The sequence below is a fragment of the Puma concolor genome, chromosome B3, assembly GCF_028749965.1.
Source record: "Puma concolor isolate L17-30 chromosome B3, mPumCon1.1.hap2, whole genome shotgun sequence".
In the NCBI taxonomy this organism is placed as follows: Eukaryota; Metazoa; Chordata; class Mammalia; order Carnivora; family Felidae; genus Puma; species Puma concolor.
In genome coordinates this window covers 83,153,690-83,176,599 of record NC_141672.1, presented here as the reverse complement: position 1 = coordinate 83,176,599, position 22,910 = coordinate 83,153,690, and the positions used below count along the sequence as shown (strand labels likewise).

The following is a 22,910-nucleotide window of genomic DNA, read 5'->3' as shown; positions in this document are numbered from 1 at the left end:
CTGCAGTGATGATTCTGACTCCCAGGATGGAGTAGATTGGAGGAGGGCCAAAGGGAATGCTCAGAAACTAATTAGGGTGTATATACTTTTATAAACTCAGTCCTTCTACTTACACTTTTATTTCTTAAGGTCCATTGTCTACCTACTATATCTTATCATAACTTTCATTTGCTACTGAGATGAACAGAAGATTTTCTTTTTATTTACTTATTTATTTTTTTATTTTTTTCAAAATGTTTTATTTATTTTTGAGACAGGGAGAGACAGAGCATGAACGGGGGAGGGTCAGAGAGAGGGAGACACAGAGTCTGAAACAGGCTCCAGGCTCTGAGCTGTCAGCACAGAGCCCGACGCGGGGCTCGAACCCACGGACCACGAGATCATGACCTGAGCCAAAGTCGGCCACTTAACCGACTGAGCCACCCAGGCGCCCCAAGATTTTTTTTTTAAAAACTTTCTGTTAACAGCATAATACAACACCATGAAAAAATTTGCCCCCCCCCCAAAAAAGCCACATTCTCATTATCTCAGTACAATTAATTTTATGTTCATTTTTTTTTTCCTCTTTCTGCATGGTCTTTATATTGATATTGAAATGTCTTTGTCAATTCCATTGAGATGTATTAAAATGTAGTTACCTGTTGTTCCACACTTAGGACATTTAGGTAAGAAATTTTAACCAAGGATGACAGGATCAGTGAAATGTTGTCCAAATATATTTCTTTTTCATTTTTCAGCAACAGAAACTAAGTTGGGAGAGCATATTCTGCCACTTTCAACCCCAATTATATGGAAATCCCCCTTTATGGAGGACGTAAAGTCTCCTAAGTATTTGTATTAAGAGTAATGCATGTTGCTTGGGCTGTTAAAGAAATATTGATTTCTGACCCTTAACTGGAATACTTAGCTTTCATTTTTCTTCTTTTTACATAAATTGTGTATATTGTGTTCCCCTCAGGGAGAACTTAAAAGCATTTTGTATTATAGAGGCTCCATTCTAGGATCTTATTGCTTTTGAGATGAATAAATGGAAGTCTTGCCATCACTGGAACAGACCTGTTTTTTTTTTCTCTATGTAACAAGGCATACAAGTTATACAGGGCTGAATCTGGCCCCAGAACTTCTAAAGTTCCAAGCCAGTTTCTTATGGCCAAATTTAGCTTCCAGCTTTCAGCTGATGAAGAGCTTTGGCATATAAGCAATCTAATTTTTGTTCAGCAAAAATCTCCTTGGATGTTTTAAAAATAATTTTAAAACTTGTATTACCAGGTGATGCTTAAGCATTTCTTAGGGATTGGCTGCAAATACTTGCTCAGACAGCAACGTACCTTGAAGGTACTTTATACCGGCCTTTGAGGTATTCGCATGAAATGGGTTGGCACCAAAACATTTCAATATGCTATAGGAAATGAAATATGGCCAGAGAGGTTTTTATGTTCCGACTATTCCTTTTTTCTATTACTAGCTTGAGGCAAGTAAATCAACTTCACATCCCCTCCCTATTTTATTTTTATCAACTTCCTAGGAAGTTTGAGGGGGGTTTTGCCTATCTTTGAACACATAAAATGGGAAAATTAAAATTTTAAATGTTCCTGCACTATGTATCTGCTCTTATCTATTTATCTTATCTGTTGATGGGATGTTGCTTTAAACACATTTAATATTACTAATTAATTTAATTACACATACTGTAGTGGCGTTAACACATTTTCTATTATCTGCTGTGATGTGATACAGTGCCCTCCTACAGCCACCTTAACTTAAAGCTTTAATTGCTTTCCCCAAGCCTCTGCTCATGTTTGATTTATCTGATTTCTTTGTATAAAGATTCTCTAGTTTACGATGTGTACACAAGTCATTAAATTGGTGTTGATGTTTATGCAGTGAACTTGCCAACTGTTACAGCAGACATCCCTTTATGAATTTATGACAGGGCAATAAAGACAAGTGTCAGAAGCCCCTTGTCTGGGTGAGGAGTCACTTTTCCTTGCACTGTGTTGGGGACGGTAACGTGGACACTTCCGCTAATTTGCATAGCAAAGGCCCTGTTGAAATCCATATCTGTTAAATTGTGAGCATCTCTAATTTGCTGCAGTGAGAACGTATGTGTGCGTGTGTGTGTGTGCACGACACACACACACACACACATTTAAATGTTTGCACTTTGAAACGAAGCTATTATTCTATTCAAGGATTTTAACCAGGAGCTCATTCTTTTTTTTTTTTTAATTTTTTTTAATGTTTATTTACTTTTGAGACAGAGAGAGACAGAGCATGAATGGGGGAGGGTCAGAGAGAGAGGGAGACACAGAATCTGAAACAGGCTCCAGGTTCCGACCTGTCAGCACAGAGCCCGACGCGGGGCTCAAACTCACGGACCGCGAGATCATGACTTGAGCCGAAGTCGGCCGCTCAACCGACTGAGCCACCCAGGCGCCCCACCAGGAGCTTATTCTTTATAAACTTGACTGGGTGTATATGTAGGTTATTATGATAGAGTCTCTGTCAGTAATCTTCAGTTCATCAGCTCTGACCCGTAAAAGAAATATTTGAAGAAGGCCATGTATCATTGTTTTAAATCTATACCTTGTTTTTTCTTTTACAAAAATAGGCCAAAAAAAAGTTCAAGTATTACATCATAAAAACCTGAAGTTTACCTTTTTTTCGTTATAAGACCTTCAAAGATTATAGGTGTGAGTTTAATTCACTAATTTTTATGCAGATATAAGTCTCCCTGATGGAGAGCCCCAATTTACTAACTTTCTCGTGTACTGGGATGTACTAGCTTGATTATCTTTGCCCTTTTACCTTCTCATTAATATATGGAATTAAAAGTGAGAAAAGTTTATTTTGATGTATACCACAGAGGATTTATCTCCAAGTATTATTTATTTCAAACTCTCCTGTGTATGTGTAAGTTTGTCTTCACATAAGTGATTCCAAAGTAACCAAAGAATTAAGATAAAATTAAAGAGCTCAGAAGCATAAGAAGAGGAAGCCAAATAAGGAAAAAAAAACACTTTCACGTTGGAAGGAAAGGATGGACGATCAGGGAGGTGGAGAGAAGGAAGGGAGGAAGGTATTCCAGATGGTTCTGAAATTTGTGCAGTAGAGGAGAAGATTCTCAAATGTCATGTGGTTTTCTGAAGAGACAAAAACAGGACTTTAATGTTGATGACAGGGAAGATAAACTGGAAGTGAGATAGTGAAATTCATTTTTATCTACACTTCCTCCCAATTCTCACCCTTTGTGGAAGCTCTTTCTCTTCATGCTGACAAAATTCAGATCATTAAATGCAGCTAAGAGTGCAGATTAAGAGAATAAATATAACAATGTCTAATTAGCAAGGTTGTGCTGATAAGGACTTAAAATATTTGCCACCACTTACAAATTGAAATGACTGAAATATCATAGACTATTCTGAAAATGTCTCTAGCAGAAAATTAAAATAGAAGAGTAAGTTACACATTTTGGTATGAGAAAACAAAATGAAGGGGACTGGTTTGGATCTGTAGTGCTCACCTATTCACTTGGCCCATTTTTACTGGGGTTCTCGATTATAAAGTTCTGGGTTCAGCACACACAGAATAGAGACGTGTGAAATCTGGGTCCTTTTGTTGAGAATCTCACTCTCTTGTTGGGGAGTCAAGGCCCCCCCAATACCTATAATCCAAGGAGGTATATGATCTCTCCTCCTTGCTTATAATAAATGAAGTGTGACCGAGATATCAGCTGATTCCTTTGACCATTCAAGTGCCTCTGTTTTAACCTGACATAAACTTGAAGCAAAACTCAGCCACTTCATCAGCTTCTTGAAGAAATTGAACCACATGAGGAGTTTTGCATTCTCTGGTTTTACTACAGATTGGCAGTGACATGGGGAAGTGCCACTTGAAAAATTCCCTTTTACCCATCTCATCTCCAAGTATCACCCCTTAACCTTACTCATCTCTCCATCTCTTTTCCCAGGCAGCTCTCAACAGGGCTTGTCAGCCTTTCATTAGGCTGAATAGTTCCTGGCCACTAGAATTCCAGCCTGAGGGAGTCATTTTAACCTCCATTTCCTAACTTCCAAGTTTATCCAAGATCCTTTTCTTTTTTTCCAACGTTTTTTTTTTTTAATTTATTTATTTTTGGGACAGAGAGAGACAGAGCATGAACGGGGGAGGGGCAGAGAGAGAGGGAGACACAGAATCGGAAACAGGCTCCAGGCTCCGAGCCATCAGCCCAGAGCCTGACGCGGGGCTCGAACTCACGGACCGCGAGATCGTGACCTGGCTGAAGTCGGACGCTTAACCGACTGCGCCACCCAGGCGCCGCTATCCAAGATCCTTTTCAATAGCGTTGATTCTTCCTACAAAGCAACTACTTAGCCGCATCTAAAAAATAAACATTTTTCCATATGAGAAGAGAAGGTAGAATCACTTTTTTAAGAGAAGAGAGGTAGAATCACTTCAAAGGAGTGCAGAAGAAGATCTTGAATAATGGTATACCAATCAGAATGGGCTGTTAATGCTGCCTCAACAAATAGCACCAGAATCTCAGTGGCTTAACATGAGAAGACTTTATTTCTTGGGCACTCAAAGTCAGTGATGAGTTCATGCCACTCTCTGAGGCAGCTGTCCTCCATATACAGACTTATCCTGTGAGGGTCTTTCCATTTTGTGGAAATGTACATCTCAACAAGTACTCCCATTGCATCAGCAAGAGAAAGGGCCTGGCACATCAGCAGGTGAATTCTTTAGCCCCCAAATAGCCTGTATCCCCTCAATCACAGTCATTTGTATGGAACTACTTACATGGCCCTGCTCAATTCATGGGGAAGAGAGATAGACACAGAAGAGCTGAGAAACATAGGCATATGTGTATGTGTATGTATGTGTATATATATATGTATGTATATATATGTATATGTATGTATATGTATATATGTATACATATATATGTATATGTATATGTATATATATACATATATATATATATGTATATATATATATATATATATATATATATATATATATATATCAGAAGAGAGACTAAAATAAGGGAGAGCGTTTGAAATATTTACCCTATGGTCAATGTTTTGATGGCAGTAATATAGAAATAAATGCACAGGGAAGCCCGGATGGTTCAGGTAGGATTTTACATCTGTATTCTAGAGAAGTGGGATGAAAGACAGGTTGGAGCCATAATGTAAAAGACCTTCAAATGCAGGCCAAGAATCTGGTTTTTGATGACATGGAGCCGCGCAGGTTTTGGGGAAGGTATGAATGTTTCATGAAGTAACCCGTGTGGATGCTGGTGGTGACTGCTGGGGCTTAATTGTAATCACATCTAGAGACATGAAGACCAATGAAAGATTTCCTTCTGAGTCAGCCAAGTAGGAAGTAACACCCAAATTCTGGTGTCCTTGCGGAAAACAAAAAAGATGTGCCGTATTATTTCGTCTCCCTACTTAGCATGTCCCAGTTATCTTTTTTTTGTGTACCTGTTCTCACCTTAACCAAAATGCCTTTAAAGAATTCATCACTTTTAAGACCCATTAACAGGTAAATAAGATGCTGAATAATCACACATCACAGAAAACATTTGTATTTAGAAACACTGGTGATATTCAGGAGAATTTAAAATGTGTTATCAGTTAGGAATCTGCTATGTTAGGATAAGAGAATTAATGGGGAAAAACTCCAGCTACATAGCAGTGCAATGGAAACAAAAGATTCTGACCCAATATGATTTATGATTCTGACCCAGTATGATTTACCCAATATGAATAAATAGCTGCTATGTTACGTGCTCAGTTTTGTGCCAGATGCCACATTAATACTTCAGTCCTTAAGAAGACCCACAAGACCTGACCTGGTCTGACACCGGCTTCTCTGTCCCCATCCTTCCATGCAGCCCCCCCTCACTGTGCTTTAGGACTGGTCTCCTTGCTCTCCTGCCTTCTGGCTAGCTCTGCCTTCACTCAAGTCTCTGCTGAAATGTTACCTTCTCAAAATGATCTCCCTCACTACCCTACATCAAAGATCAGCGTCCCCAGTCACTTTCTATTTCGGTGCAGAAATGACCTTGATGAAGTTTTTCTTCATAAAACTTAGCTCCAGGCAAATTATGTGTTTTTTGTTTATTGCCAATATTCCCTATCAGAACATAAATTCCATGAGATCAGGGATTTGTCTTGTCTGTTTACTACTGTATTCATAGTGCCTATAACAGTTTCTGGCAGTCGATAATTGTTTGTTCAATTAACAAATGACTTATTTAAACCTCATAAGACCCCTATGAGGTAGGCACCATTAATTTTCCTATTTTATGAGTGAAGAACCTGAATCCTAGAGTGATTCAGTAGCCTCTTCAAAGTTTCACAGTTTGGAGCCAAGATTAAAAGCCAGGACTGTCTGATTCCAGAGCCTGTACACTTTGCCACAGTATTCTTCCGACAACCCTATACTCCTATCGTGGTAATCGAAAGTTGGTGTAAAAATTGTTCTTTAAGAACCCAAACATTCAATGTATATGCTTGAACCATTTCTCTGATTTTTACATGTATTTATTGAAAACATGATAAATATTGCTATATGTATAAGAAAGTAAAATGACCCTCCCCCCAAAACAAAGAAAGGTGTCTTGTGGAGCTAATAAAGGGTGATCTCGAAGAGCAAATTTGCTCACTTGGGCCAAATGCTTCCTCCTGCAGAGTGGGCTGCTTCCCAAAGAATTAGCCTCTCTCAAAATGAATTATTAACCCCGGCATCCTGGCCAAATTCCCACTTGGATAGTCTAGGAACTGTTCAAAACTTGGAATCTATTGAAATTAGCCTGGCTTGATTGCAGTCTCTGCATTAATTGTGATATAATAGAGTTTCTCCAGAGATTTGTGCATATATTATTCTAATTTGTATAGGCTGGCTTTGTCTGCTAAATTTTTTTAGTTTCTTCTTCCCCTTGTGAGATATGTCCTGAATTTCTGTATAAGTTTTTTATTTTTTTATTTTTTTAATTTTGGTGCATGAGTAATTATAACCTCCTTTTCCCTTGACTTGCCAAACCTGTTTCTCATTTGAGTGACTAGTCTTTTGGTCACTCTAGAAGCGTGTTGCAGACTTTAGCCACTAGACCTTTCCAGATTCCTAACTCTTGCACAGGTGCAAGTGTAGCCTGGGTATGGACAAGATTCATTCAGTTAACGTTTTCTGATCGTCTTTTTCAAGTTTCCTGTCCTCAAGGAGCTTATGTTCCCATGGGAGGTACATATGCATTTGAAAGTTTAAAATAACTGATTTAATGGTGGAACTATTTAGAACTCTCATACTCATCCTAAAATTATGGCTATTAATTTCTTCAGACAATTTTGTTAAATGATCTGGGCCACTTGTCTGTCTTTGCCAAGAGCAGGCACTGTAAAGACACATCCTGGAGATATAAGGAAATAGGAGTTTAGTTAAAACTACAAAATCATTCTGCTTAGGTAAAACTAAGACAGAGAGCTTAGAAATCCATTGCGTTGCATGATTTTGATGACAACTGTCTACCTGATAGAATTCATCAAATCTTGCTAACGTCACATGATTATTTCTTTCTGTAAGCTGGGCTTTCTTGCCTTGTGTTGGCATAAGCCAATCTTCAGTGCAATGGGTTATGTTACAATAGGTAGCTCCAACACTGTCCATCTCCTACGCTTTTTCTGTAATTGATGTGAAGAATAAGAGTGGAGATGCTCTTAAAAGGCAAAATGTTATTCCCAGGAAAGAGTTGGCCTCATAGGTTTTCAGCACAAGGAAGGAAATTGAGAACTCAGGGCTGAAGTCTTTGCCTTTATTTCTGCCTGGACCACAAACAAGTGATAAGTCACAGTTTCTGCGTTCAGTTCTTGACCGTCACCAAGTGAGATGAGACAATGGATGTAAGGCATGTGTACTTACAACTTCAGCAGCTAATATTAGAAAAATGCTTTGCAAATGACAGATGGGAAGAGCTATAAATGCAATTGCTAACGGATTTATGTGCTCTATCTCTTTCCTTCCAACCTATTTCTACCAGTGTTTTCCAAAAAATTTCCCAGGGCACCACCTGAAGTGTGACCTGATGGCACCAAAACACATGTGTTTCCTGAGTCGGTTGAGTGTTTCCAAAATGTATCTACACTTTAAATTCAAATGTTTATCCACTAGGACATTAACTCATGGAAAGTGTTACTGACTTAATATGACAGTCATATACTTCTGCCTAGGCTATTGTTATAAGTTCTGTGGGGCTTTCTACAGGTATTTTCCCCCATGTCTTTGTCACTATGGGCCTAGAAATATCTAATTCCTTGTGGGAAAAAAGCAGTTTTGATTTGCAATAGTGTAAACAAATTGATAGAGAGTGTATGCTTTTAAATCTGTAGCATGCAGAAACTTCCCATACGAGTTAGCCCCTCCCAACCGAGTGGCTCTAACTTCTAATGTGAAAAGGTAAAAGCCTAAACACTGATATTTCTCCTGCTTCCCTCGTGCACTTGAAATGAGATACTCCATGCTTTAGTCTCAGGTCAGGCCTTGGAACGTATTCATTCATTTATTCATTTACCAATTATTTATTGAGCTTGTACTGTGCTTCCAAGTGCTTTTCTAGAAGCTGGGCATATAGCAGTGAACAAAACACAGAAGTGCAAATTCAAATAAATCCATCAGAATGTTTCATATGGCACTTCTTGTAAACATCTAAATTTGTTCATAAAAAATTAGAAGAGCATTACTCCACTGAGGGTATTAATTGCTTTGCAAGAACATTATTTAGCTTATGAAAGAACGCACTTCAGCAAAGAGCAAACTCCCTTAGCGATTCAATTTACAATATTTATACTTGCTATAAATTTTATTCACAAATGTCCGAGGAGTTTAAAAAAGTAATGTCTCCAGAGGGTGGTTCTAAGTTCTGTAACATCTTTAGCATGTCAGTCACTTAAAATGAAAGGAGAGAATGTACTCAGGAGCTCAAGGAAGAGAAAAGAGAACATAACCAGTCAGATGTCAAAATACCAGTCTCAATCTCTGTTTTTCCATTGCTCTAGATGCCTGACCTCTTTTTTTTTTTAATGTTTATATATTTTTGAGACAGAGACAGAGCAGGAGCAGGGGAAGGGCAGAGAGAAAGGGAGGCACAGAATCCAAAGCAGGCTCCAGGCTCTGAGCTGTCAGCACAGAGACTGATGCAGGGCTCTAAGTCACAAACTGTGAGATGGTGACCTGAGCCAAAGTTGGACGTTTAACCAACTGAGCCACCCAGATGCCCCTTTAGATGCTTGACCTCTTACATATTGAATCCAGGATCTGGCAGTGATCCATCCTTGTTTATAGAATGGTACAAATATCATCATGATAAAAATGCACCTAGGTCTACACCTTCTTTATAACAGTATATTCTCAGACCATTTCAAAATTGTCTGGTTAGGTTAGAATAAAAGATGAAGGCCTTATAAAGTAGCGGTTAATACCTTTTTCCCCCTGAATTTCTTTCTTGTATTGTATACTGTATGAAAATTTTAAATGTTCAGATACCTGCATTGAAAAGGCTTTCCTTTAGTTTCTGCCAAGTCAGACTTGATGGTAAATGGACACTGATTTTCATCTGGTACTCCTCAAAGGAGGAGAGTTGGTTAGTCTAGTTTTCTCCAATATTCAGGCCAAATCCAGGTCATGATTTTGTATGGGGACACAGAGATATAAGTTGGATGGTGATTTCTATCCGTACTTTTGACCTCTTTGAGATAATTTTTGGTTCCTCCTACTTATCTCTTGCCCTCTCTTCTCTCTCTCTCAGAAAATATATGTATTTAGATAAAGTGTAATCAACACTTCTATGGTATATACATAAGAATAATAACCTTGTATTTCCTTAATGATTTTCTGCTAGAATCTAAAGGCCATTTGTGTCTTATTTCTTGCCATGTGGCAATCCTTAAGTGTTTTAACTTCTTTGAAAACTAAACCCACTCAGCTTATGTTGCTATGAGGGTATATTTCCAATTACTCAAATAAGAGTATTTAATTTTTTTAGGTATTTAAATAATGCATATGATTTAGTCCAGAACACACGAGTAGTGAAGGTACCTTCAGACTTTACCTCAAACTACCCTGTTTCAAATGAAAAGCTTACCATGCTCTTAGGGTCAACTGGTCAACTCACCTTGTGCTAAAATACTTATACTCTTTAAAAATAATAAAATTAAATTAAATTGAAATAAATTAAATTTATGCTCTTTGTATTATGGTAGAAAATAGGTCAAACTTAAGTTTATCTGCCAAAGATACAACATGCCAAGCAGGTATCAGAAATGTTAGAGGGTTCTGCCCATCATGTAGAAAAGTCAAGGGTGATATCCAAACTACTGAACAGTCACCAGCAGTCAGAATGTATGCTCAATGCATTAAAAACAGATGGTGGCCCTACCAGTTCATACTAGTTGAATTCAGCTACATTAATGGTTTGTCCTTTTAAAGTCCAATTTTTATGGAGACAGCCATTTTTGGGGGCTTCTGAAATCCTTGTAAGAAATATTTTTATGCAAAAATAAAAATATTTTTTCCTGAGATTATAAAGTTATGTTATCAATTTCTAAGGTACATATCAAGAGGAATAAGGAATAAGAACATAAGAAAGCTATTGCTTTCTATAAAATCTTATCACTTAATAGATTCAAAAATACATAGCCAATGCAATAATTTCACATATACATATTTTTAATATGTTCCTCATTATTCCATTCCTCTTTTATCCAAATTGATGAGCAGATAAAAACATAGTAGAGAGTTAATTAGAAAAACACTTTCTGCTGAGGTCAGCCTGGCTACCCAAGCCACGAGTAACCTTTTCTCAGTATTTTCTAATTTACTGTCCAAGTTAGGAATAAAGTAGCCATGTATAATATTTAAGTAAGCTATAAATAATATTAGCATATATTCTCATTGTTTTGCCATGAAAACTTTTAATTTTTGTGTCTATATTTTCTTTTGGTTCATAAGTTTCTAATTCATTTGGATTTACTCAGCATAGCACTTAATTATGGTGGTAAAAGGTGAAATACTATCAAATGATTTGATATTTCAATATTTAATCACTTTTATCTTGAATGAGTGAATGTTTATTCAATAAATATCCAGAGTCATGAAGAGTCATATGTATATATATATTTCTTCATTTTGTTTGGTTATGACATGGATTATTAGATAGTTGACGATCTTCTATAATTACGAGAAGCAGCATCTTCATAAGTATGTTGAAAGACATTTTAAAGGTGTTCTATTTACTGATGAGTTGATTTACTCTAAACACAAGTTGGAAATTCACAAAGTGATTGTTTTCATCTTAGAAACACTTTTTATTTAAAGTATTTGTGTGTTTTGAAGTTTAGGTGAGGGGCACCTGGGTGGCTCAGTAGATTAAGTGTCCAACTCTTGATCTCAGTTCAGGTCATGATCTCCTGGTGTGTGAGTTTGAGCCCCATGTGGGGGGCCCTGTGCTGACAGTGCAGGGCCTATTTGGGATTCTGTCTTTTCTCTCTCTCTCTCTCCCCCCCCCCCCCCCGCTTATTCTCTCTCTCTCCCTGTCTCTCAAAATAAAATAAAATAAAATAAAATAAACTTAAAAAAAAATAAAGTCAAGGTGAAATAGTAATGGGCCAGTATATGCACAAAGACAGATAAATGTGGCAGTACCTTGTTGTGTCTCCATCTTGATTCAGTTTTGTTGTGTCTCCATCTTGATTCAGTTAACTTTCACTAAACAGGCTGCTTTAAAAAAGGGAAGGAAAAACAAATTGATAAGATAAAACTGTGGGGAATTCCAAAATAATTACCGCTAACTGACCTTTTTTGATGGCCCAGTTAAGAGTTTTCTTATTATGGTATGAGTTGGTTGCTTTATTTACTAGTGCAGTGGGTACCTAAGGAAAACACTTGGGTAATATCTTTGATTTTTTCATATTCCATGGACAGACTGATAAGGATCTTTCTCCCATGTTCTCAAAAATCACATAAATTCCAAAACATTTAAGAACACGGGGTTATATTTAAACAGGAAAAAAGTCAAGGTTTTTTGGTGTTTTTTTTTTTTGTAGCCCACCTGCCTCCCTTTTTTAGAGTATACAGCTACGTATATAGTTGTATCCAATGCTCATGAATATGTTACGAAAAGAGGCCAGTTTGGAACTCCTGAACCAAGTTTCTAATGCCAGTGTTCAACACGTTAGTGTGTTTATCGTGGTGAACTGTAAAATGAAAGAATTAACTCTTATTAAGGAGTTCTGATTCCTCATAGCCACCGTGATTGAAGCCTTCTCCATAATGTGGTATAAGAAATGGTCACTATTAGGGTTCATTCTATCTATCTATCTATCTATTTATTTATTTATTGTTTATTTATTTTTGACAGAGACAGAGCATGAGCGGGGGAGGGGCAGAGAGAGATAGACACAGAATCCGAAGCAGGCTCCAGGCTTCGAGCTGTCAGCACAGAGCCTGACGCGGGGCTTGAACTCACAGACTGCGAGATCATGACCTGAGCCCAAGTCGGACACTCAACCGACTGAGCCACCCAGGTGCCCCTATGGTTCTCTTTTTAACCACAACTGCCCATCACAAGAAGTCATTCCTTTAAAGCTACTCTCTTCTTATTTTTATGACTTTTTAACTTATCATTAACCCCATGCTCTTATCCTATACTTTGAGATGAGCAAAGAAGATAATATCCAAAACATTTCCATTGCTTACTCTAGAGATAATAACCTTTTTGAAAAAAAGATAATCCTCAGTTTCTTTAAACAACAACTTCCTCTTTAAGTCTCTGGTAGCTTTCTCTTGTCAAATTGGACTTTCAGTACATTCTTAAGGTAAATCAGACAAAATTATTTATAGCATGGGCCGTGCAAATAAAATTAGACTAAACATACTGGAATTATTTATCATAGCTTGTAAACTTTACCCCACTTTTTTATCCATACTTTTTTTCATGTTATTAGAGAAATGTAACGGACTAATCACTAATCTTCATTTCCTTCTAACTCAGTCTCATATGGCACTGTGTCTGGACCTGTTAATAAGTAGGATTGTTGTCATAAGATTAGATACAAGTATCTCCGTTGTCTAGACATTATATAACTCTCTGCCAAATACTTCAGATCCTTGTTTTAAAGCAACCCCTTAGCCTTTTTAACAAGGTGAGATACTAAATGTTAATGAAAAGTCCCATGGACTTATTTCTTTTCCACAGCTTCTTAGTGTCACCATCTGAATTTGCCAATTTCTGCTCCGTTCTCTACATATAGAAATTTTACTGCTGTTTTATATAAGAGCCGGGGGCACCTGGATGGCTCAGTCAGTTAAGCATCCACCTTCGGCTCAGGTCATGATCTCACGGTTCATGAGTTTGAGCCCCCACATCGGGCTCTCTGCTGACAGCACAGAGCTTGTTTTGGATCTTCTCTCTCTCTCTCTCTCTCTCTCTCTCTCTCTCCCTCTCTCCCCCCCCCTCCCCTGCCCCCGCTTTGCCCCTCCACCCTCTCAAAAATAAATAACATTTAAATGAGAGCTGGTTTTCCCTGTTTCATGTTTGAGGCCATAAAATGTTGGTATTATTTGCCTCTTTGAGTGTCTCCTTCCTTAAATCTCTCTTCTCATTTGCTCCTCAGCTTTCACCTCAACCGACCTCTCTCATTTCAAACTAGCATTTCTAGGTTGCAAAGAATTTACTTGTTTGCATCCTCAAACTTGACTAATTCAACATGCAGAGTTTTTTGTTTGTTTTTTAATGAGTTGCTTTTTTTTAATTTTTAAAGGTTTTTTTTTTTAGTTTTGTCTTTTGTTTTTTTGTTTTGAGAGAGAGACTGAGTGTGTGATGCCTCTTGCATGCTAGGCAGTGAGCTAGATTCTGGAGGTAAAATGTGTGTCGCTTGTCTCTACTCTCAAGGAGCATCGAGTCCAATGAGAGAGACAGACCAGCGAGTATTTGCAAGGCAGTAGTGTGGCGAATGGGGAAATTTAGGGTGATATGCAAACATACAGAATATGGGTGTTAAGTAGCTTACAGTATAAAATCTGGCTATTGGTATCTACAATTCATAGGTAGAAATAAGATGTCCCAGGGGCACCTGGGTGGCTCAGTCTGTTACGCCTCTGACGCTGGCTCAGGTCATGATCTCACAGTTCATGAGTTGGAGCCTTGCGTTGGGCTCTGTGCTGACAGCTTAGAGCCTGGGGCCTGCTTTGGATACTATGTCTCCCTCTGTCCCTGTCCCTCCCCTACTGGTGCACACGTGTGTCTGTGTGTGTCTGTGTGTGTCTGCATGGGTGTGCCCGTGCACTCTTTCAAAAATTAATAATCATTAAAAAAAATGTTTAGAAATAAAATGTTCTTTGACATTATGTAAGCATGAAATTTTTTCTTGCTAGGGAAACATCTTAAAAAAGCAGGAGGCCAGGCCAACAACAAGGTTTAGGCAGGCCCCTTCTCCTCAGTTGACCTCAGTTTTGTTAGACACAAAATAAGAAGGTTTGAATGAGGTGACTCTCCTGTCCTTTCTAGTTTCTAAAACTGTGAGTCTGTTTTTCTTTTGCAGTTCACTGAAAAATCTAAATAGCCTAAACCTGTTTTGAAATCTCTTTCAACAAATGATCCATAAAATAAATAAGCACAAAATTCAATTTTTTGGAAAAGTGGTCTGGCTATAGAACTGAGTAGTCCCATAAAATATTAATTTGGTCATAGTGTGGAAATGTGAAATGATCGTTAAATGAGTCAAGGCCTTATTTGTGGCCTTTGGCTCATTTGGTAAGATTGCCCATCAGCCATGTAGGCAGTGTAATACGCATGGCCAAGCAGCTCATGGGAGCGTCCTAACAAATGTTAAATAAAAATTATCTTTCTCTAGCCTTCGGAACATATTTCCGTTATTTTCAAAATAAGACTGCGCACAGCTTTAAAATCTCCATCAATAGAAAAATGATGATATTCATTGTGCTTAAAACTCTGACTCCTACCTGCAAATGTCTTATAATATGTTTTTCTGATACTTTTTTATGTCTTTTTGGAAGTTTAGAAGTAGTATGGGTGTTGGTGGCATTTAACCTTCACGTAATTTCATGCTCATATGAACTCCCTCCATACCATTAGAATATGTGTATGTAACATTTCTTGAAGATGCAAAAAATGTTCCTTCTTTGTCCCAAGACTCTTAGGTTATTTTGTCTTTCTGTCATTAACTTTGGTTTCATAAGAAATTCCTTCTTCACTGTTTTATTTTATCTGTATCTTGATAATAATAAATTTAAAAACTGTTCCTAAAATCTCTGAATCATAATCCAGCAGGCTCATTCAGTATTCTTTTAGCTCATCTACAGGACGGTGAGTGGTTTTCTTTTTTTGCTCTTTTTAATGAGACCTTCCTACCATGGCTCTAAATATCAACCATGGTTCACCTCTTAAGGTCTGGCTATTATTAAAAATCTCTCAAACAGTTTCTGACTTTAAACATTATTATTATTATTCAATCTACTTACCTCTATGTGAACTCAAATGGAAATGAATCTCCTGAAATAGCCATGTTTTCTTCATCCCAGATATGCACATGGCATTAAAAAAAAAAAAAAAAAAAGAAAAGCCCAACTAATTTAAATCTGAAATCTGTGTGTCCATGACACCAAACATCTGGATGAAAACTGAAAAATTTAGTAGATGTCTTCAGATATCCAAATATTGTGTCAGTAAAAACAGTTAAATGTCTATCTGAATCTTTCTGTTTGTGTCTGGGTATTTATGCATCATATACGTAGTACCATCAGTCCTTTCTAGTAGAAAACATTATAAATTTCAGAAGGAATGCATCACAAACAAGGATGTATTGAGCAGCTATTATGTGGGAAACATCGCACTAAGTGCTTTCAATTCTGAACTGTGTCTTCAAATGATTTGCCATCCAGTGAAGGATATAACACAAGTACCCTGACATACATAAAACACAATGTGGAGTAAAAACACAAGAGAGAAGGAGAGAAAGCACTGTGAAATTTTTAGAGAAAGCGACTACTTCTGGCTGGAGAGGATTTTCCACTGGATCCAGTGTTTAGACTGGCCATGATGGACATGCCAGATTCATGGGAATGGAAGGGAATTTTGTGAAATGCATTCTCTTTCAGCAGCAGAGAATTTTGCTGAAATGAAATGTGAAAGTTATTGTGTCATTTTTCATCATCATAGCCTTTTGGTTCCTGTAAGGTTTTTGAGTCTCGGGTATTTTGATTAGTAAATTTCTATCATGTCCCTTAAGAGTTTCAACTTTACACAAGAAATATACTGAAATTTACTCTCTGGTCATTTTAGAAACAATGTAAGAACTCACCCTTATACTTTTCTCATTTAGATTTTTTAAAGTTCTGGGTTTTATATACATTGCATGCTTAAACGTCTGTCTTCTAAATTAGGTCATTTTTTAACTTATTGGGATCAGAAGTCTGATAAACTTTTTTTTAATTCCCAAATCCTCAAGAGTTCTGTCCTATTTGGTCAGTCTGCAGGCCTAGATGGAAGCAAAATTGTTGATTGCTTTCCTCTTCTTCCTCCTCCTTCCCTGTTTTTTATTCTTTTTATTTTAGTAATAATCATTTTTAGCTGGAGGGGGTAAAAGAATAAACTGAGAACGTTCCGGATAATCTAAGTCATGCCATGTGCATTAGTCAGGACTAATTTATTGGCTCAGGTAACTGAAAGGTAAAAGGATCTGGCTTTAGGTAGAGCTGTATCCAAGTGCAGAAATGATGTCAGGAGTCTGTTCTTTATTGGCTCTACTTTAGTCTCCTTGGGCTTCATCCTCAGTCAGGCTTTCCCATTGTGGTGGCAACAATGGCATCAGTGACTCCAGACACATATTCTACTGACTAACTCCAGTGAAAAGAGAACACCTTTGACTGACAGCCCAACCCACACCCATTAACCTAACTTGGGTTTCCTTTTCAGTGCAGCCAGAGTGATTAACTATGTTGATTGACTAAGCCTGGTAGCTTGGCTACCCCTGAACATATGCCTAAAGAAAAATCAGGGTACTACTATTACCAAAATAAAGGGGAAGGATACTTCAGTGAAAAACTTTAATGTTACAGTGGGAAAGACCGCCACAAATGTCAAGACAGCAGGTGGTTAGCCCCTCTCTTACCACTGCCTGTTTCTATGACCTGGCATATGTTACTTACACCTGTGAGTCTTGGTTTCCTCATCTACATTAATTAGGTGCCAGGCCAAAGTTCTGTCTACAGGACCTTTTTACTCTACTGTTTTGCGGTTCTGATCTCAAGAACTGGAGACAGGGAGAAGACACCCAGAAAATGCAGATATCTACAAATAGTAACACAAAGTGAGAGGTACATCATGTTTCACATAGAAGTGCTTCAGGGAAAAACAGGAAGTTAGTTTGGTAGTGGAAGAGGGAAGGGTTTTTACTGCCTCCTGAGATAGTGATTCGAAGCTCAGACAATTTGAGGGTGTGTGTGTGTGTGTGTGTGTGTGTGTGTGTGTGAGAGAGAGAGAGAGAGAGAGAGAGAGAGAGAGAGAGAGAGAATTACTAAGATTCAGAATTAGCCATCACAAACTATACTACTATAATCTCTATAGATATTTTACAACCCATTATAATCTCTATAGATATTTTACAGTCTTATTCAAGGTGACAGAACAGCTTGACTGGGAACTTATGTCTGTTTTGTTTGTTTTTTCATTTTTCCTACAAATATTGAGAGATGCTCAGGTGGAGGTGGGGAGAATTACAAAAGTTTAAAAAGCCCAGAGCTCTGCCCTTAGAAAGTTATACTTAATGAAGAAAAGATATATAAATAAGACATGACCGTGAAAAGCTAAAATTTATAAATGCCAAGTAAATTGCAACATGAATGTAGTAGAAAGGAGATTACTTTCAGTTGTGAGGATGTGATGGGTTTTAAAATATCTTCATTATTTCTTGTTTTACCTCAGAATTGTATTTGTTATATACATTTCAGTCAGAGCAGAGGAATTTTTGTTTACATAAGAAAAAGATGTTAAATTCATGGCCATTGAACAAATTTGGCATTCCAGGAAAATGCACTTACTTATTCAGGGGCAGTGTACTTGTACGCTAGTTCAGGAAGCACAGTACTAGAGCAATAACGGATATCCACCCAAATGCAGTTTTATGGTTTATCTTAGAAAAATTGCTTAGAAGGTTCCATATATGAGTGGCATCATCAAAATCTAAGTCAACTGGATTAATTCTATAGAGTAAATGGTGTCTTGAAGGGGATTGAGGAAAAGGAGGCAGTCATCACAATGATCAATTTCCAAGTGTTTGCTCAGACTAAGACCCTGCTCAACAAATTACTCTGTCATTTGTCTTAATGGTTGCATTACATCATCACACAAGTAATTTGACAAATTGGACGTGGGTCTTCAAAGAGCTAGCTCATCAGTAAGCCTCAGAGTCTAGCAAGTGAGTCAAACTCATTGGGTAGGAAAGTGACTCGAGAGGTAGGACTTGTCCTAGAGATGTTCTGCTTTGAAAAATTATCCAGTCAGACAGTTACTGTAACATGAAAGAATAGCCAGCTTAATAAAAATGTTAAATTATTATGGTGTTGATAAAAATGCAGAGTGGGAGCACCCAGGTGGCTCAGTCGGTTAAGCATCTGACTTTGGCTCAGGTCATGATCTCATGGTTCATGAATTTGAGCCCCACATCAGGCTCTGTGCTGACAGCTCAGAGCCTGCAGCCTGCTTTGGATTCTGTGTGTCCCTCCCTCCCTCTCTCTCTCTCTCTCTCTCTCTCCCCCCCACCTCCCCCCTCAAAAATAAACATTAAAAAAAATTTTAAATGCAGAGTGTATATTAAATTACAATAAATTAATTATAATTTTAAAATTCCTATTGTATTTAAAAAAATTGTTTGAAGCGGTACACACAGAGACAGTATAGGGTATCTATAAACAAAAAGTAAAAGCCTTTAGCTCCTAGACTACCTAACATGAACCATTATCACTGTGTAATATTCCAGATGTTTATCTTTCACTACAAGGAAAGATATGTTCAATTGGTTTATGAATTCATGTGTCTGTTTTACAAAAAATTGATAATACATGTTCTATAGTTTCCTTTTTTCACTCAACATATATGGGAAAACCTTTTTCATGAGAACCCCACATTTTATTTAACTATGGTTTAGTTGATAGGCTATTTCCATTTTTTTACCCTTCTAAGTACTACCATTTTCATTTATCCTGTACTTCTAACTCATGAGATGATTAGAAATAGCCCTTCAAGTGTTTTTAAACCGGTATAAATCCTTTCAACATAGAATAAAATTCCTGACAAATCATTTCCAGTTTGGACATTATTGGAGAGAGGTTAATCACAAAAGAAAATGATTATTAAGTGGTTTCACCCAAAATCTGTTCCACTGATGTATTCTAAGGAGATTGCAGATCTATTTCCATGTACTTGATAAACCAGGTTAACCTAAAAGGAGAGAGGGAGAGAAGTTCTAGCTAAGGTTAGCATCTTGAATAAATATAATATCTTAACTTCAAATGAGTCTTTAGATAAAGAGGCAATTAAAAATATTCTACATGGAGAATGCTCTATCTCCATGGAGTTGTGAGCCATACATGTCTTATTAACTTTTTGAACACTTGTCCGTTGATATTCAAAGTAAGGGGATCTTTGTGACTCCCTTCTATTCAACAGTGGCTTTAGAACTATTTTGAGAAGTGAAAAACTTTGACCTATGTTGGTTCTTTCTTGATGAAGGGAATCATCATCGTCGCTATTATGTTACCGTGTGTGTTCTTAAAAGTAAATTGAGCCACCTCTGGGCCACTGGACCAGAGTGGGTTGGCCCCCAACAGTGAACAGACTAAACTATAGCTTTAGTCCAAGAATATGGAAACTGACAACAAATTATTGCTTGCGGTCTACTTCCAGTTTTCAAGTGCAAACATACCAAAGTTTATTTTAAATTTGAGCCAGTCAGACATTTAGTAATATACATCAAAGAAGAAGTGAAGGCTTCCCATGTTTATTATTTCAATATGATGTCTGTTCTAATAAAGTAGAAGAATGCGTATGATAGACCATGTAGTAGAAATTCTCTAGTTCTACAGTTAGACTTTAAATATATACATATATTTGTAAATTAATCCGAAACACATTGCCATGGTTCCAATTCCTCTGAAAGCTGATTGTTTTCCGTCCCTTTTTTAATTTTAGAAATATAGTGGCTGACTGCCAGAACACTTCCAGATAAACAGTCCACTCCATGTATAAAAGGGGCATAGAATCACGAATGTTCAGAAACCACAGAACGTTATTTAAATAAGTTAAAGTTATTATGGTCTTCCCTATTAATTAAAAAAAAAGCCATCTGTGCAAGGTGAATTTTGGTAAGGTCCCAATTTTTTTAATGATTGTGGATGGAATTTGCAACTGCTCTCATAGTGAAAGTACTGCTCAGGGATTCCCAAGATAAAATGTACTGTTTATGTAATTTTGTGGTCATTGGACTAAATTTCTACTAGAACACTGGAAAGAATTCTTGTTATTTGATCAGAATTTACAGTCATACTTCAAAGAACTGGCTTTCTACTAACATCAGCTTTCTACTCTTCTACTTCCTTAACATCCTAAACCTTAATTTCATATGAATCTTCTGTGTGTGTGTGTGTGTGTGTGTGTGTGTGTGCACGCGCACGCATATAGGTACATGTATATATGTGTGTGTGCGCGCGTGCACACCTCTGCCCCTCTCTTTCACACACACACACACACACACACACCACAGCGCCCATGTTTTGTCAGACCTGCCTTGAGCAAACACATCAAACAGTGAGCAAGACTAAACAAGCCAGAAAGAAAACACTGTATAAAGAAACGACACACTGGATGTTGACGTGACCAGTGCATATCCATATACTCTTGCGATGAGTCCTTATTTTCATTTTTGTTATTTGTGGAATTCATTTCTATTAACTATTTCATTATAGGGAAAATAATTTATAAACCTAGGCGTTCGAAATCTTAGAGGGACCAAAAGTCAAAAGGTGCTCCTCCCTTGAGTTTGGTAGGAAAAATGCTATGACAAGAAGGATCTGGGGATTGTTTTTGGTCATTTTCCCCCAGCCACTGTTTTCAGTCAATTAAAATTTGTACCCTAGGCCTTTTCCAGTTTGAAGCCACCCAGGCGTCTGTGATGAGCAATCCTTCTTGTTTGGGTAGTCATTCATTATCTCCATTACCAAAAGGAGAATAGAGGACAATTACATTGTTTGGACGAATCAGAGTGTTAGAAGGAGTATTTGTCGTGGTGGCAGAGTGCAGCACCTGACAGGCAACGATTGATGGCCAGGAATGAGTGTGAGTGGCCAAAGCAGCCTCATAGGATGCAAATTACTGACTGTGGATTCCAATTTATCCTGTTCATTTTTCTTGCCCGTGCTGAAGACCATTAGTGGTTTTTGAAGCAGTGAAGGGGTCATTACTAATGTGGGTAGGCTTGAAGCAGGAGGGGGAAGGAGGGGAAAAGCCTTCTGTAATTACACAGCTTTCAGGAACAGGCTGGAGGCCCTAGCCAAAAAAGTGTCAACACCTCGCAATCAGAAAAATTTATTTTCATTTTATGCTTAACCCATATTAACTCAACATTATCATCTTTCTTTGTTAACATTTGCAGAATATTAAAAGCCTGGCTTCTATATTAATACAAATCTGGTTAACCCCTTTTGCTGCACAAGGGATTTTGTTTAACCTAATGGCATTTGGGTTTGCTAATAAGTAATTGTGCACATTTTGGATAATGCACACCATTATAGAAGATGAAATACCTGAAGAATAAAATTTTAGATGATTGAAAAACATTCATTCTCTCAAATGCGGGAATGATTACAATACTCTAAATGGAATATTCTGTTGTTCTTAATGTCGCCCTTTAATAATGTTGATGGGAAATCATATCAAAGGCTTCCTAGTTTATGAGCGACTTTGACATGCTGGATTAAAAAAAAAAAAGTTTACTTTTCGGTTTAAGAAAACCAGTGAATTTAGAGCAGGGACCTCTCTAGAGACGTGTTTTATAATTATGTACATGCAAGTACAGTGTCTCTTAAAGTGAATGTATGCTTCTAAAATAACAGTCCTTGAATCCAGGACGATGGGGGCAAGTGGTTGATGATGGGGGAGGGTGGTTCAGTACAAATGTCTGTGAGGTGTGATGGGAAGTAAAGAATTAAAAAGCTCTGAAACCCTATGGCTTCATTCTCTTCTCGCCATACTATAAGGTAAAAGGTACAATTTCTATATGAAGCATTGCACATAATTGACTCCCTTTGAGGTGTGGTCATTGTGTGTGACCCATTATGTTAATGCAGAGTGGTAACCAGTAAAAATGAATGCATCTCTCACTATCCTTTAGAGGAGTCAACATAAATACCGTCAGTAAACTCTGCTGTAATTGGATCAGTTGCCGTGGCTTCTAAGAACAGTAGTGATTATATACCATCTCGCCTCCCAAACTTCTACTGTCAATAACCTCAGGTTAACTAGGAAATGATGATCATGTTGGCCATCTCACAAAGATAACACAGGAGAAGGGCTTCACCTAGGAGTTCTAGGCAGTGGGGTAAAATGGCCCTGACACTAGGTCTCTGAGTAGTCTGCAGTGATTGTAGATAACCAAAAATCTGATGCCATCCCAACAGTGCTTTCCATCCCTGACCGACTCACAAAACTGAAGGACTGAAACCCTTTGCTTTTCACTGCTGACCCTCCAAAGTGTGGCAGGAACAACGTGGGGGGGGGGGGCTGTTTTTGCAGGTTTTTGGATCCTTGTCCCTGCCTAGATTTTTCTAACACACGATAT

The 22,910-nt window shown here is 37.7% G+C and overlaps 1 protein-coding gene across 8 annotated transcripts in view; it reads left to right on the top strand.

Moving 5' to 3' along the window:
- Positions 1-22,910, top strand: part of MEIS2 (Meis homeobox 2) — a 209,469-nt gene that overhangs the window by 126,114 nt on the left and 60,445 nt on the right. The gene's annotated exons all lie outside the window — the stretch shown is intronic.